An 11651-nucleotide genomic window follows, 5' to 3' on the forward strand; every position below is an offset into this window, starting at 1 on the left:
CTTCCCATTAACCTTCTGATGGTGCTTTTGAACTCAGTGTTCCTCAGGGTGTAGATCATTGGGTTCAGCATTGAAGTGACCACTGTGTATAGCACAAACACTGCCTTGTCCACTGTGAATTTCTGGAAAGGCCGGTCATAGATGAAGACACAAGGAGTGTGCAGAACAGTTTGATGACTTGGGGGACATCGCATTAGAAACTGTCTAGTGTTGTGGGTCCACAGAAGGGCAATTTGATGGTCAGTGCAAGCTGGAGATAGGAATGGACAAAGCCACCCAGCCATGCCCTTGCCACCAGCCCCATGCACATACTTCTGTTCGCGATAGACAGGTAATGCAATGGCTTATAGATGGCCACATACTGATCAGCCGCCATCACTACTAGGAAGAAGACCACAGTGCCCCCGATGAAGTGGAAGAAGAACATCTGGATCAGACACCCATTGAATGAGATGGTTTTATGCTGGTACAGGAGGTCCTTTAGCATCTTGGGGGCAGTCACCGAGGACTCACTGAGGTCCAGAAAAGCCAAGTTGGCCTAAAGGAGATATATGGGCATGTGGAGGCGAGGGTCAGAGATCACGGTGATGATGATGATGAGGTTCCCAAGGCTTGTAGTCCCGTAGAGTAGGAAGAAGACGAAAAAGAGGAAGTGCTAGAGCTCAGTGCTCTGAGAGATGCCCCCCAAAATAAATTCTGTCGTAGGGCTGGTGAGATTCTCCTGTTCCATTTAGGGTCCTTAAACTATACCTGCAGGGAGGACATTAATGAGAATGATGAACACCTTGAAGTTCTTGCTGTTAAGTTACTAGTAACCATTCACAACCTTAACAAAGTTTTTGTTTTGTGCATTATTTTGCTTAGGAATTCCCTTTTTGATTAGGAAAGCACACACAAAAAAAACCAACAGTGTAACTTCAGTGGAAAAGGGTAGATGGTTAATTAGGTACCTAGGACCCACTATTTGTGGTGGCTCACATGCTAGGTGAGTGTATGAACTACTGGGCGGTAGCATCCCAGGCCCATTGTCTTTCATAATGGCAATTCATAGTGATTCTTAGTATTTGTGGCAGAAAGCTGGTGAGAATGGTTCTATAGCCTGGTTGTTAAGGTAGTCATGGGGATACTCAAAATCAAATCCTTCCTCCAGTCTATCATTAAGTATTTACACAAAATAGCAGAGCTTCAAGAGTGGAGATTGAGTAAACCCCAGACCCCATTATCCCATAACTCAAGGCGTGCTCCTCTCTTATGTAAGACCTAAATTCAAACCCTTTCTCTGTATTAGGGAAAAAGGGAAATCAAGCCTAGTTGTCCCACCCCACAGGTAAGTTTGTGAACCACTAAGCTTCAGCAGATAACAGAGGCACCATCTCCCCGAAATGCTTGGAAATTTTTGATCCAGCAACAACTTCTGAAAAATATGTTCACTTGCTTTTTTGTATTACTATTCTTCAATTACTGGTAACAATTGTCAGTCTTAACTCCAGCTTAGCAACATTTCTTGTTGTCGTTTTTTCCTTTAGGAATTCCCTTCTTCGCCCCCATCACTGTGAAGTGACTGTGAGCATTTCCATTCTTTCAAATATTTGGTTTCTTTTTAAGTTCTAACTTAACACTGAATTTCCCTTTAGACACCATAACTTCAATCTGTCAATGACTTTCTTCTCCCTTTCCTTAGGAAATAATGCTGGGATTTACAGACGTAACGGATTGTTAAAGTTCTTTAGGTGCCTAGTGGGATTTTCAAAAGAGCCTAGGTGTCTAATATACAATGAAATCATTCTGTTTTACGGACCTAGAATGGGATTCACAAAGATATTTAGATGCATTTTCAGAAGTGCCTAATGGCCAAGTTTTTAAAAGTATTTCGGCTTCAAAAAATGCAGATAGGTGCCTAGTGGGATTTTCAGAAATACCTAAGCAGGTTAGACACCTAATTCTTGTTGAAATCAATGGAAGATATCTTCTGCTATCTGCATCTTTAGGTGCATAAATACTTTTGAAAATCTGGCCCTTTTAAATTTTTGAAAATCCCACTTTAGGTCTGATGGAAGGGACTGAGAGCCAGGAACTCATCCCAGACCTGACTCTGTGAAATCGGGCTAAGGTTAGGCACGTAATGCCCAGTTTGTCAAAGCAGCCTAAGGGTGTCAGACAGCCAGTCCGTTGAAAATCTAGGACTGAACCCAGCAGTGCTTAGAACAAGCAGGAACAATTTACCCTTAGGCTGAGGTATTTCAGGCTTCCAGGCTAAGATTTCCAAAGCTGTTTAGAAGAGTCAGGCACCAAATTCCCAGTGCAAGCAGCTGAACATTGAACTCTACCAGGGAGCATAAATCTTACTCAATAGGAGCCAGATTTGTAAAGGTATTTAGGTTCCAAATGATGCAGATCGGCACTTAGTGGGGTTTCAAAAGCACCTCTGCAGCCAAACACTGAAACCTATGGGAGTTAGGCACTTATGAAATCTCCACTAGGCTCCTATGTGCATCTTTGGGTGTCTAAATATCTTAAAAAAACCTGGCCCTAATTCATAAAATGCGCAAAACATCTCAGTAACTGAGGATCCAGTTGCCAATTTAAATCCTGCTGTATTTGCACAATTGTCCCATGTCGAACAAATGCTGGCAAACAAGCACAGCCAGGTGGAGGCAACTGGGCTCCACTTCTCCTGCTACAGAATACAAAGAGGGAAAGGATGTGACTCTCTATGAAGGCCGACTTTACATGGAGGATTCTTATTGTCAGCTTCTATCCCCTGACTCCACTGGTCTTGGTGAGTTTATGGTCTGCAGCCATTGCACAGACCTGGGAAGCAAACTCCCATTCCCATCCCCCCCGTGGGATCCGTCGCTGCCCCAAAGCAGCAGATATTTCATGGCTTCGGTTAAAGTCTTCTGCTTAGTGGGGAAAGTTGGCCCAAAGGTTAGAGCACTAGACTAGGACTTGGCAAACCAGCATTCAGTTTCTTGCTCCTCCATTTGCATCCTGTGTTTGACTGGCCTGGTACTGAGTCACTCTGCCCCACTTCCCTGTTGGACACTGTCCCTCCAAACAGCACCTGCCACTCGCCAATGGAAGTTGTGCCTGGTATTTAGATGCCCAAGGATGCTCGATGGCTGTGTGCTATGAGGTACACACCAGCTACTTGTTCCAAAAGAATTACAGCCAAAACTCATACACCTGGCATATGATACTCACGTAAATCAGCTTCACACAGAGCACTGAGTGAGACATCAGGAATGTTGCAAATGGCCCAGCATGTGCTGGGTCAATCAGCATCAGTCCTACCCTCTCAGCAGATGAGGAAGGATGATCGAGTCCTTAGGATAGCAGCCTGCCACTGCAGAGATGCAGGTTTCATTCCCTGCGCTGTCACACGTACCCTGTTCGACCTTACACGAGTCACTTACAGCACTTTTTAAAAGGTGTTCGGCCTTCTTAAGGCAGCTGAGCACTTCTGAAAATCCCACTGGGCACCTGTTTACATTTCAGGGGTCTGACCATCTTTAGAAGCCTGCCCTTAACCTCTCTGTGCTTCAGTTTCCCATCCCAATGGGAATAATGCTACTTCCTTACCTCCCTGGACAGTATTAAGACAACTACTTTAAATATCTTGAGATTCTCACGTACTGCAGCCATGGGGCTGCTAGAAATACTTTAAATGCATGATTACATATACAAAGGCTGAGATTTTCCTGGGTTTCTAGGGGACTGGGATGCCAAATTCCTAGTAAATTGAATGGGGGTTGGGCATTCACCTCCTAGATTTGGCTTTTAAAATCTCAGCCAAAGTGACTATGGGTCACTTGTTTCTGTCTTTTTAAAGCCATTCCTGTGGCTATGCAAAGCACATTGCTAATATTCCCAGCATGGATCCCAGTGTCTGAGAATGTTTTCATCAATATTTTAAAATGTATGATTAAAAATTGCAAAAAATAAAGTTTGAAATTTCAAAAGTTTTAATGAAACTGCTGTTAGGATCCTCGGCCAGCTCCAAAGCTAAAGTATCATCTGCTAAAACCAGATCTGAATGACTAGTTTTTTTTCAACTCTTCAGTCTAACAGATAGCGGTATATGATCTCCCTGTATTTGACATTGGTGAGGCCTCATCTGGAGAACTCTGCCCAGCTTTGGGACCCACACCACAAGAAGGATGTGGACAAACTGGAAAGAATCCTATGGGGGGCAACAAAAGTGAGTAGGGGGCTGGGGCACATGACTTAGGATGGGAGGCTGAGGGAACTAGGATTGTTTAGTCTGCAGAAGAGAAGAATGAGGGGGGATTTGATAGCTGCTTTCAACTACCTGAAAGCGGATTTCAAAGAGGATGGATCTAGACTACTCTCAGTGGTAGCAGATGACAGAACAAGGACTCATGGTTTCAAGTTGCAGTGGGGGAGGTTAAGGTTGGATATTAGGAAAAACTTTTTCAGTAGTAGGGTGGTGAAGCACTGGAATTGGTTACCTAGGGAGGTGGTGGAATCTCCTTCCTTAGAGGTTTAATGTCAAGCTTGACAAAGCCCTGGCTGGGATGATTTAGTTGGGGTTGGTCCTGCTTTGAGCAGGGGTTGGGCTAGATACCTCCTGAGGTCCCTTCCAACCCTGATATTCTAGGATCACTTTGACAGACTTTTTCTAGTGAGCCACAGTTTCGCTTTACATAATGATCAAGGGGTGGAAAAGAGGTTTCTGTGCAGCTGAATTTCGTTGAATTTATGTCAGACTTCTGGGATATTACTGTATTATTGATTATATGCTAAATGGCCTAGTGTCTTTATTATTATTATTATTAGTAGTAGTAGTAGTAGTTTTTAAAATAACTACAAGTTGTGTCATTCTTGCTAGGTTGGAAGGAGCTATTTTGATGAGGAAGGTTTCCTGTTGTTTCCCAAAGAATATTTGACTTGTAATACGAGGCCACATCTGGATCCCAGTGTAGTCACTGGGGTTTAGCCTTTAACTTCAAAGAGATCAAGATTTGGCCAATGGCTTGGAAACAAAGACTCATTTTTTTTCTAATGTCACCCTAGAGAAAGTCAGTGTGACAGAGATGTAAGGGTAAAATTTCCAGTGTTAGCTATACTAGCGCCAAAGCAGAGAAGTTTCTTTGACATCAGCAATTTAAAGCCAAAGAAGTTGTGGCCAAAGATTAGGGGCTAAACTCAGTATTGCTACCTCTGCAAGTGTAGTGTAAAAGTATTATTAGGTAAGCCAAACAAGAGAACAAGAGCACTTCACATTTTGAACCCATGGCACAGAGATAGGGGCCTATTGAACAGCGGGGTTCTGTTCTGTGCAAGGAGAGGCCGACCGTGGCCAGAAGTAAGAAGGACTTGCTGAGAGGAAGGAGGATTCTGCCCAGGCGGAAACACTGATGGATTTCCGACTCCCGGAAGGGGTGAGACCAGAGCAAGGGAGAGGACATCTCAGGACACTGTTGTCGTCAAAGAATGTCTAACACAGAAGAGCTTTCAAAGTAAAGTTACTGTATTTAAGAAATTTTTTAGCTCAGCCTGTATTTCCTGTTTTGCAGCTACATTGTCCCTAAAAGGATTAAACTAGATGCCTAAAGTCACCACAATCTAGGAGGAGATTTGGGCGGCGGAGGATGTGTGTGAAAGCTGTTGTGGGGGTTGGAAGAACTCAAAAAAAAAATTTTGAGGTCCAGGGCAGATGGATGGTGAAAAATCTACACTCCTGAATGACTCAGCCCCACTTGTGGACAGTGCTATGTTGACAGACTGGAATCTCTGAAAGAGACACCGCAGGAGATTCCAGGGTGTAAAAGAACAGCCATCCCAAGAGTAGAAGTATGTTGGAAATTCTGAACAAGCAGTATACAGGATATTCTCCCGTCCACCTATTCCCCCTTCTCTGACCGTTATACACAGACGTGGCCAGTCTGGATATGTGTGAGTATTAAAGTGGCTTAAGGCTTGAAGCATTCATATTTTTCCTGAGTGATGTGGGAGCGTTCCCAACACTCTCCATTGTTGTTTTATTATTTTTAATGAAGCTTTAAAATTTGATTATATGGTGTGTTTTCTCTATCCTCCCCCACCGTCCTGCAGTGTCAGTCTGATCACCTGACATGAGGGATAAATTGGTAACAGATATTTGTCACAGTTTGGTGAGCAATTGAGAATGGGGGAGCCCTGCAGAATTTACACCATCTATCTGTTTTACCCTTGTTATTTTATGTTTGCTTTGTTTGGTACTGTTGGTGTTATATGTTAAGAATTGCATGATTAAAGGTGAGCCCTAATAGAATAAGGAAACACTATCTGGTTTTGGTGCACTATCTGGTTCTGGTTCTGTTCTGTTTAACCGATTACTGTTGTTTTTCTGCTCTGTTCATTTGGGCGTTAGGTGTGTGGGCAGAACTGAACTTCTCGTTCGTAATTCCTCAGGGTGGAAGCCATGTGTGCAATGAAGCTCTGAGGTTGTATTGAGATCCTTCTGTCCTGCCCCCTGTAACAGACAATGTAATAGCAGTAGAAGAATCTGGCTTAGACTGTAATTCTTTGCTTCTTCACCAGGGTCAGTTCTCAATATCCCTTTTAGTCAGGAATTCCTGGACTTTGGCAATGTCAGTGGAGTAGGTGTTTCTTCTTCTTTACCTCTGTTTTTGTTTGTTTGTTTGTTTTGTTTTTTTTTAACCACGATGCATCTTTACCTGGTCCGGACCAATACCATGAGGCGGTATGACAACCCCTCAGCACCGGTGCATTCTAATGCATTTACCTATGCATTACCTTATGCATTTACCTATGCATTACCTTGTTGGCCAACTCAGCAGTTCCCAATACTGCTATAAACTAACCTTGTTGGGAGTGTGGAGGCCAAGAATTAATTAATATAGGTTTGAAGGGATCTTAATGTATGTTAGAAGTTAATGTGACCCTGCATGCTGTAAGGTATGTGGTACAGAGAGAATTGTGTGAAGAGTCATTACGACCTTGTGAATTGCAGTCTTGTTTTCTGTTCTAGTATTGCAGACAAATAAGATAGCGAATAGGCTTATGTATAAACAAATGCAAATGTTTTTCTTCAATGTCTCCAAGTATGCTAACCATTGTCTGCTAGAAAGGTATAAAGATTGTTATGAATTGTTTACTAATTGAGAGAGATCCGTCCGGGACAAGGGGCAACCCAGTTCCTGACACTCTCTCCCTCTTGTGATCACTAGAGAATTAATAAAGTATTTTGATTTTGCTGCACCTAAACAAAAAGCGAGAACTGAGTTTTTCTTCGACAATTTGGGGGCTCGTCCGGGATGGCAACGCCCACGGATACACAGACGGCTACTACGGATCGTTCCCCTTCGAACCCCAAGGCGCCACAATAGAGGTAAGAGACCTTTTGAAATCTCTATTGGGGTGTCGGAGGAGGACTGTCTGTGGGGGACGTCTGTTTCTGCTGGGCTCACGCCATCTGAACTTATTGACTGTGCAGCAGGATCAAATGCAGAGTGGTATTGGGGAGAGGCCCCAATAAGGTTAGTTTATAGCAGTACTGGGAACTGCTGAGTTGGCCAACAGGTACATGCATAAGGTAATGCATAAGGTAATGCATAGGTAAATGCATTAGAATGCACCGGTGCTGAGGGGTTTTTGTTTTACCGCCTCAAGAGGGGTTGTCATACCGCCTCATAGTATTGGTCCGGACCAGGTAACGATGCATCTTGGTTAAAAAAAAAAAAAAATTAAAAAGGTTAAAAAAGGGTTAAAAAGAGGCCTCTTTTAGGCCTTGGTGTGTGTGTGTGTGTATACCTGTGTGAGTGTTCGTTACTGGAAGACGCCCAGATTGCCCTGTGAAGCGATTGCTAATGATCAGGAATAGTCTAACGCAAGCCCAGTAACTAGTGGATCTTTAGGAGATCCGACCCACGGTGGGCTGACTCAGCTTGGCATAGTCCGGCGAGGAAGCTGCCTGGGTCTAGGAGTGTGTGAACCCATCTTCCCTCCCCTTTCCCTTCTGTGTGGGCTACTGACAATCTGATCGTCTCCCTGGAAGCAATTAGAGTACGCGGCTTTATCTCCCGGAGATGGAGTCTTTAGCCGACGCTCTTTGCTGAAAGGAGGTGTACGAGGGTCATAGTCTTTCTTGTGAGTCTCTCCTGTATGTGAGTACCCTGTAGGGAGAACTCCTTAGATTCTGGTCCGCGAGCGCGGACAGGGAACCCCTCTGAGTTTGTGTGATTGGAACATGGGGGAGGGACAGTCTAAACTTTCCACCTTACCCCCTAAGGGTACCCCTGCATATTACATGTACGTACATTATGGTCCTCAAACCTGCAGGTATTTAAATGATTGGTATCTATACACGCGTGAAAGGTACCTTTGAATTAGATAAACTTACATACCTCAGAGAAACCCTTAAATCACACGCCTCTGCTGCGCAGTGCGAGCAGTTTCTGTCTTGGTGGGAGGAAGCAACAAAGAGACTCCATGAATCTCGAGTGCGGAGTCTGAAGGACTCCCAAGATAAATTAAAAACTGAAGTACAGGATTTAAAACTTAAATGTAAGGCATCCAAATGTCTTCCTGCCCCAGTGCAGTCCTCTGCTTCTCTTTATCCCCAATTAGTTAAGCCTGACAGTGAGGAAGAGACTGCAGAAGACATAGTGGATTTTTTTAGCAGCATTCCACAGCCGCTGCCTGTTCCTCCTACTACTCCCCCTTCTCGGAATGTACGGGCAGTGATTGTTTCGCCGCCGCAAGTATCAACTGCACAAGTTGTTCATTCTCCTTCTTCGGAAGAATTATCTTCTTCCTTACTGACTGACACCAGTAGTCCGGTTAACCCTGCTTCTGCTGATAACAATGCCGGCTACTTTCTTAGAAGCACGAAGCAGGCACTCCAGGCTCCTTTGAGAGACTTGCCTGGAGCTGGGGCTGTAGGGGGGTTGGTTAAGGTACATGCCCCTTGGACGCCTGGAGATCTTAGAAACTTGGTGAAAGAATTTCCTAAAATCAGGGAGGAGCTGGTAAAGTTTAGAGAAGAGCTCCAGACAGTGATTCAGTGCTATAATCCATCTTGGGCAGATATTAATCAGCTTTTACGAGCAGTACTGCCAGCTGAAGTGCAGCAACGGCTTAACAGACAGGCAGCTTGGCCTGATACCGACCCTGGTATTGCGAATACTTTGACAGAAGCTAGGAACCGTCTCTTGACCTCTATTTCAGAAGTTTGTCCTAAGAAAACAGATTGGACCAAGATTGCAAATTGTAAACAAAATAAGGGAGAATCCCCTGCTGATTATCTTGATAGACTGACAAAGGTCTTTGAACAGCATTCGGGAATTACTGATCCAGCTGATAATGCCAGGGAAGCGGTAGGAGCTGCTTTTGTTCAGGGACTCTTGCCAAAGGTTCAGCAACCATTGAGAACTATTTGTATTGGCTGGCAAACTAAACCCCTTTCAGAATTGGTGACAGTTGCAAATCATTGTACGGCTTGCATAGACCAGAAGAAAGAAACTAGTGAAACAAAACTTATGGCTTTACAGTTACAAACTTATCAGCTCAGGGGTCGTGGGGGAATGAGAAGAGGATGGGGACGAGCTCGTGGGCGAGGTATGGGAAGGGGTTCCTCATATCCTGCCCAGAATCCTGCCCCGACTGGGAGCACTGCATGCCACTTTTGTGGTCAGGAGGGACACTGGAGGAATGAGTGTCCAAATCGTTTAGCTCAAAATCCTACTCAGTTCCCAAATCCTGAAGCTCCTGTTTTTTCCCCACAGGGAACCCCTTACTAGGACAGCCTGAGGGAACGTAACTGCATCATGAATCCTTTAATTCCTATTAATCAAGAAGGCCCATATGTTGATTGTAAAATTGCTGGAAAATCTGTTACTTGTCTTGTGGACACGGGGGCCAGTAGGTCTGCTCTGAGATCCTCAGAGTTTCCTTTGTCCACTTTGTCTGTTAATGCTGTGGGCGTTTCAAACTGTCCTGTTTCCCATCCTGTCACATTACCTCTCTTGGTTTGTCTTGGCCCTTTGGAAGATAAGCATTCCTTTCTACTCAGTTCTTCTTCTCCTGTGAATTTGCTGGGAAGGGATCTGTTGTGTAAATTAGGTTGTACCGTTTACTGTACACCAGATGGCGTATTCTTACAAGTTCCTGATGAGAATACTAACCTGGTGTTGGCCACACTCCATGTATCAGACCCAGCTGCGTTGCAGGCATCTCTCAGCCCTGACCTTGTGCATTTATTGTCGCAAGTGCCCCCCCATCTCTGGTCTCGTCATGCAAATGAGGTGGGACAGATTAGAACTGCCGAACTGGTTAAAATTCTTGTTGACCCTGCTAAGATTTTGCCAAGGATTCCACAATACCCACTGCGTCCTGAAGCAGTGGCAGGCATAGCTCCAGTTATAGAATCTTTATTACAACAAGGTATTATTGTTCCCACGATTAGTTCTTGTAATACTCCTATCTTTCCTGTAAAGAAGCCAGGAAGGAACACCTATCGGTTTGTTCAAGACCTCCGCGCTATTAATGCTGTGGTTTTGCCTTCTTTTCCAGTGGTTCCAAATCCAGCTACCATTCTTTCTTGTATTCCACCGTCCGCCACTTATTTTACTGTTGTGGATTTGTGTTCAGCTTTTTTTTCTATTCCAATTCACCCAGATAGTCGGTATTTGTTTGCCTTTACTTATAAAGGATGTCAGTATACCTGGACCAGGTTACCCCAAGGGTATACTGAATCTCCATCCCTGTTTTCTCAGATCCTAAAGAAGGATCTGGATGATGTGGTTTTCCCTGGAAAATCAGTTCTTATACAGTATGTGGATGACCTTTTGCTGGCGTCTTTCTCTTTTGAATCTTGTAAAACTGATACTCTGACACTTTTAACTGCTTTAGCTGCCAAAGGTCACAAAGCATCCCAGGAAAAACTCCAACTGTGTCAACCCAAGGTTCATTATCTTGGTCATGATATTTCTCATGGCAAGCGTCATTTATCAAACTCTCGTATTTCAGCTATTTTGAATATGCCTAGGCCTGGTACTGTTTCTCAAATGCGTACTTTTCTGGGCATGACTGGATACTGCAGACAGTGGATTTTAGGTTATGCAACACTGATTAAACCCTTGCAGGATCTGACTAAGTCTGGTACCCCTGAGCCACTTCCTTGGCCTCCAGAGGCTGAAAGTGCTTTTGTTGCTATTAAACAGAGACTATCTACTGCTCCGGCCCTGGGACTTCCTGATTATACTAAACCATTTACTCTTTTCTGTCATGAGCGTAATGGGTTTGCTTTGGCTGTACTAACGCAAAAGCACGGAGACAAACACCGTCCAATTGCGTACTACAGTCCTGCCCTGGACGCTGTGGCGGTGGGATTTCCCCCTTGTTTACGGGCTGTGGCGGCAGCGGCCCTTTCTGTTCAGGTATCTGAATGTCTGGTATTAGGCTCTCCTTTGATTGTGTGTGTTCCGCATGCTGTGGCTGCGCTGTTGTTGAAATCTAGGACGCAGCATTTATCCACTTCCCGTCTTATCAAATATGAGCTAATTTTGCTTTCTTCCTCTCATATTACTTTGGCTCGTTGCCCCGTTCTGAATCCAGCTTCTTTGTTGCCTGGGCCTGAAGATGGAGACCCGCACTCTGCATCTGATCTTGCTGCACAGTCAATA

This window comes from Mauremys mutica, chromosome 13 (genome assembly GCF_020497125.1).
Source record: "Mauremys mutica isolate MM-2020 ecotype Southern chromosome 13, ASM2049712v1, whole genome shotgun sequence".
In the NCBI taxonomy this organism is placed as follows: domain Eukaryota; kingdom Metazoa; phylum Chordata; order Testudines; family Geoemydidae; genus Mauremys; species Mauremys mutica.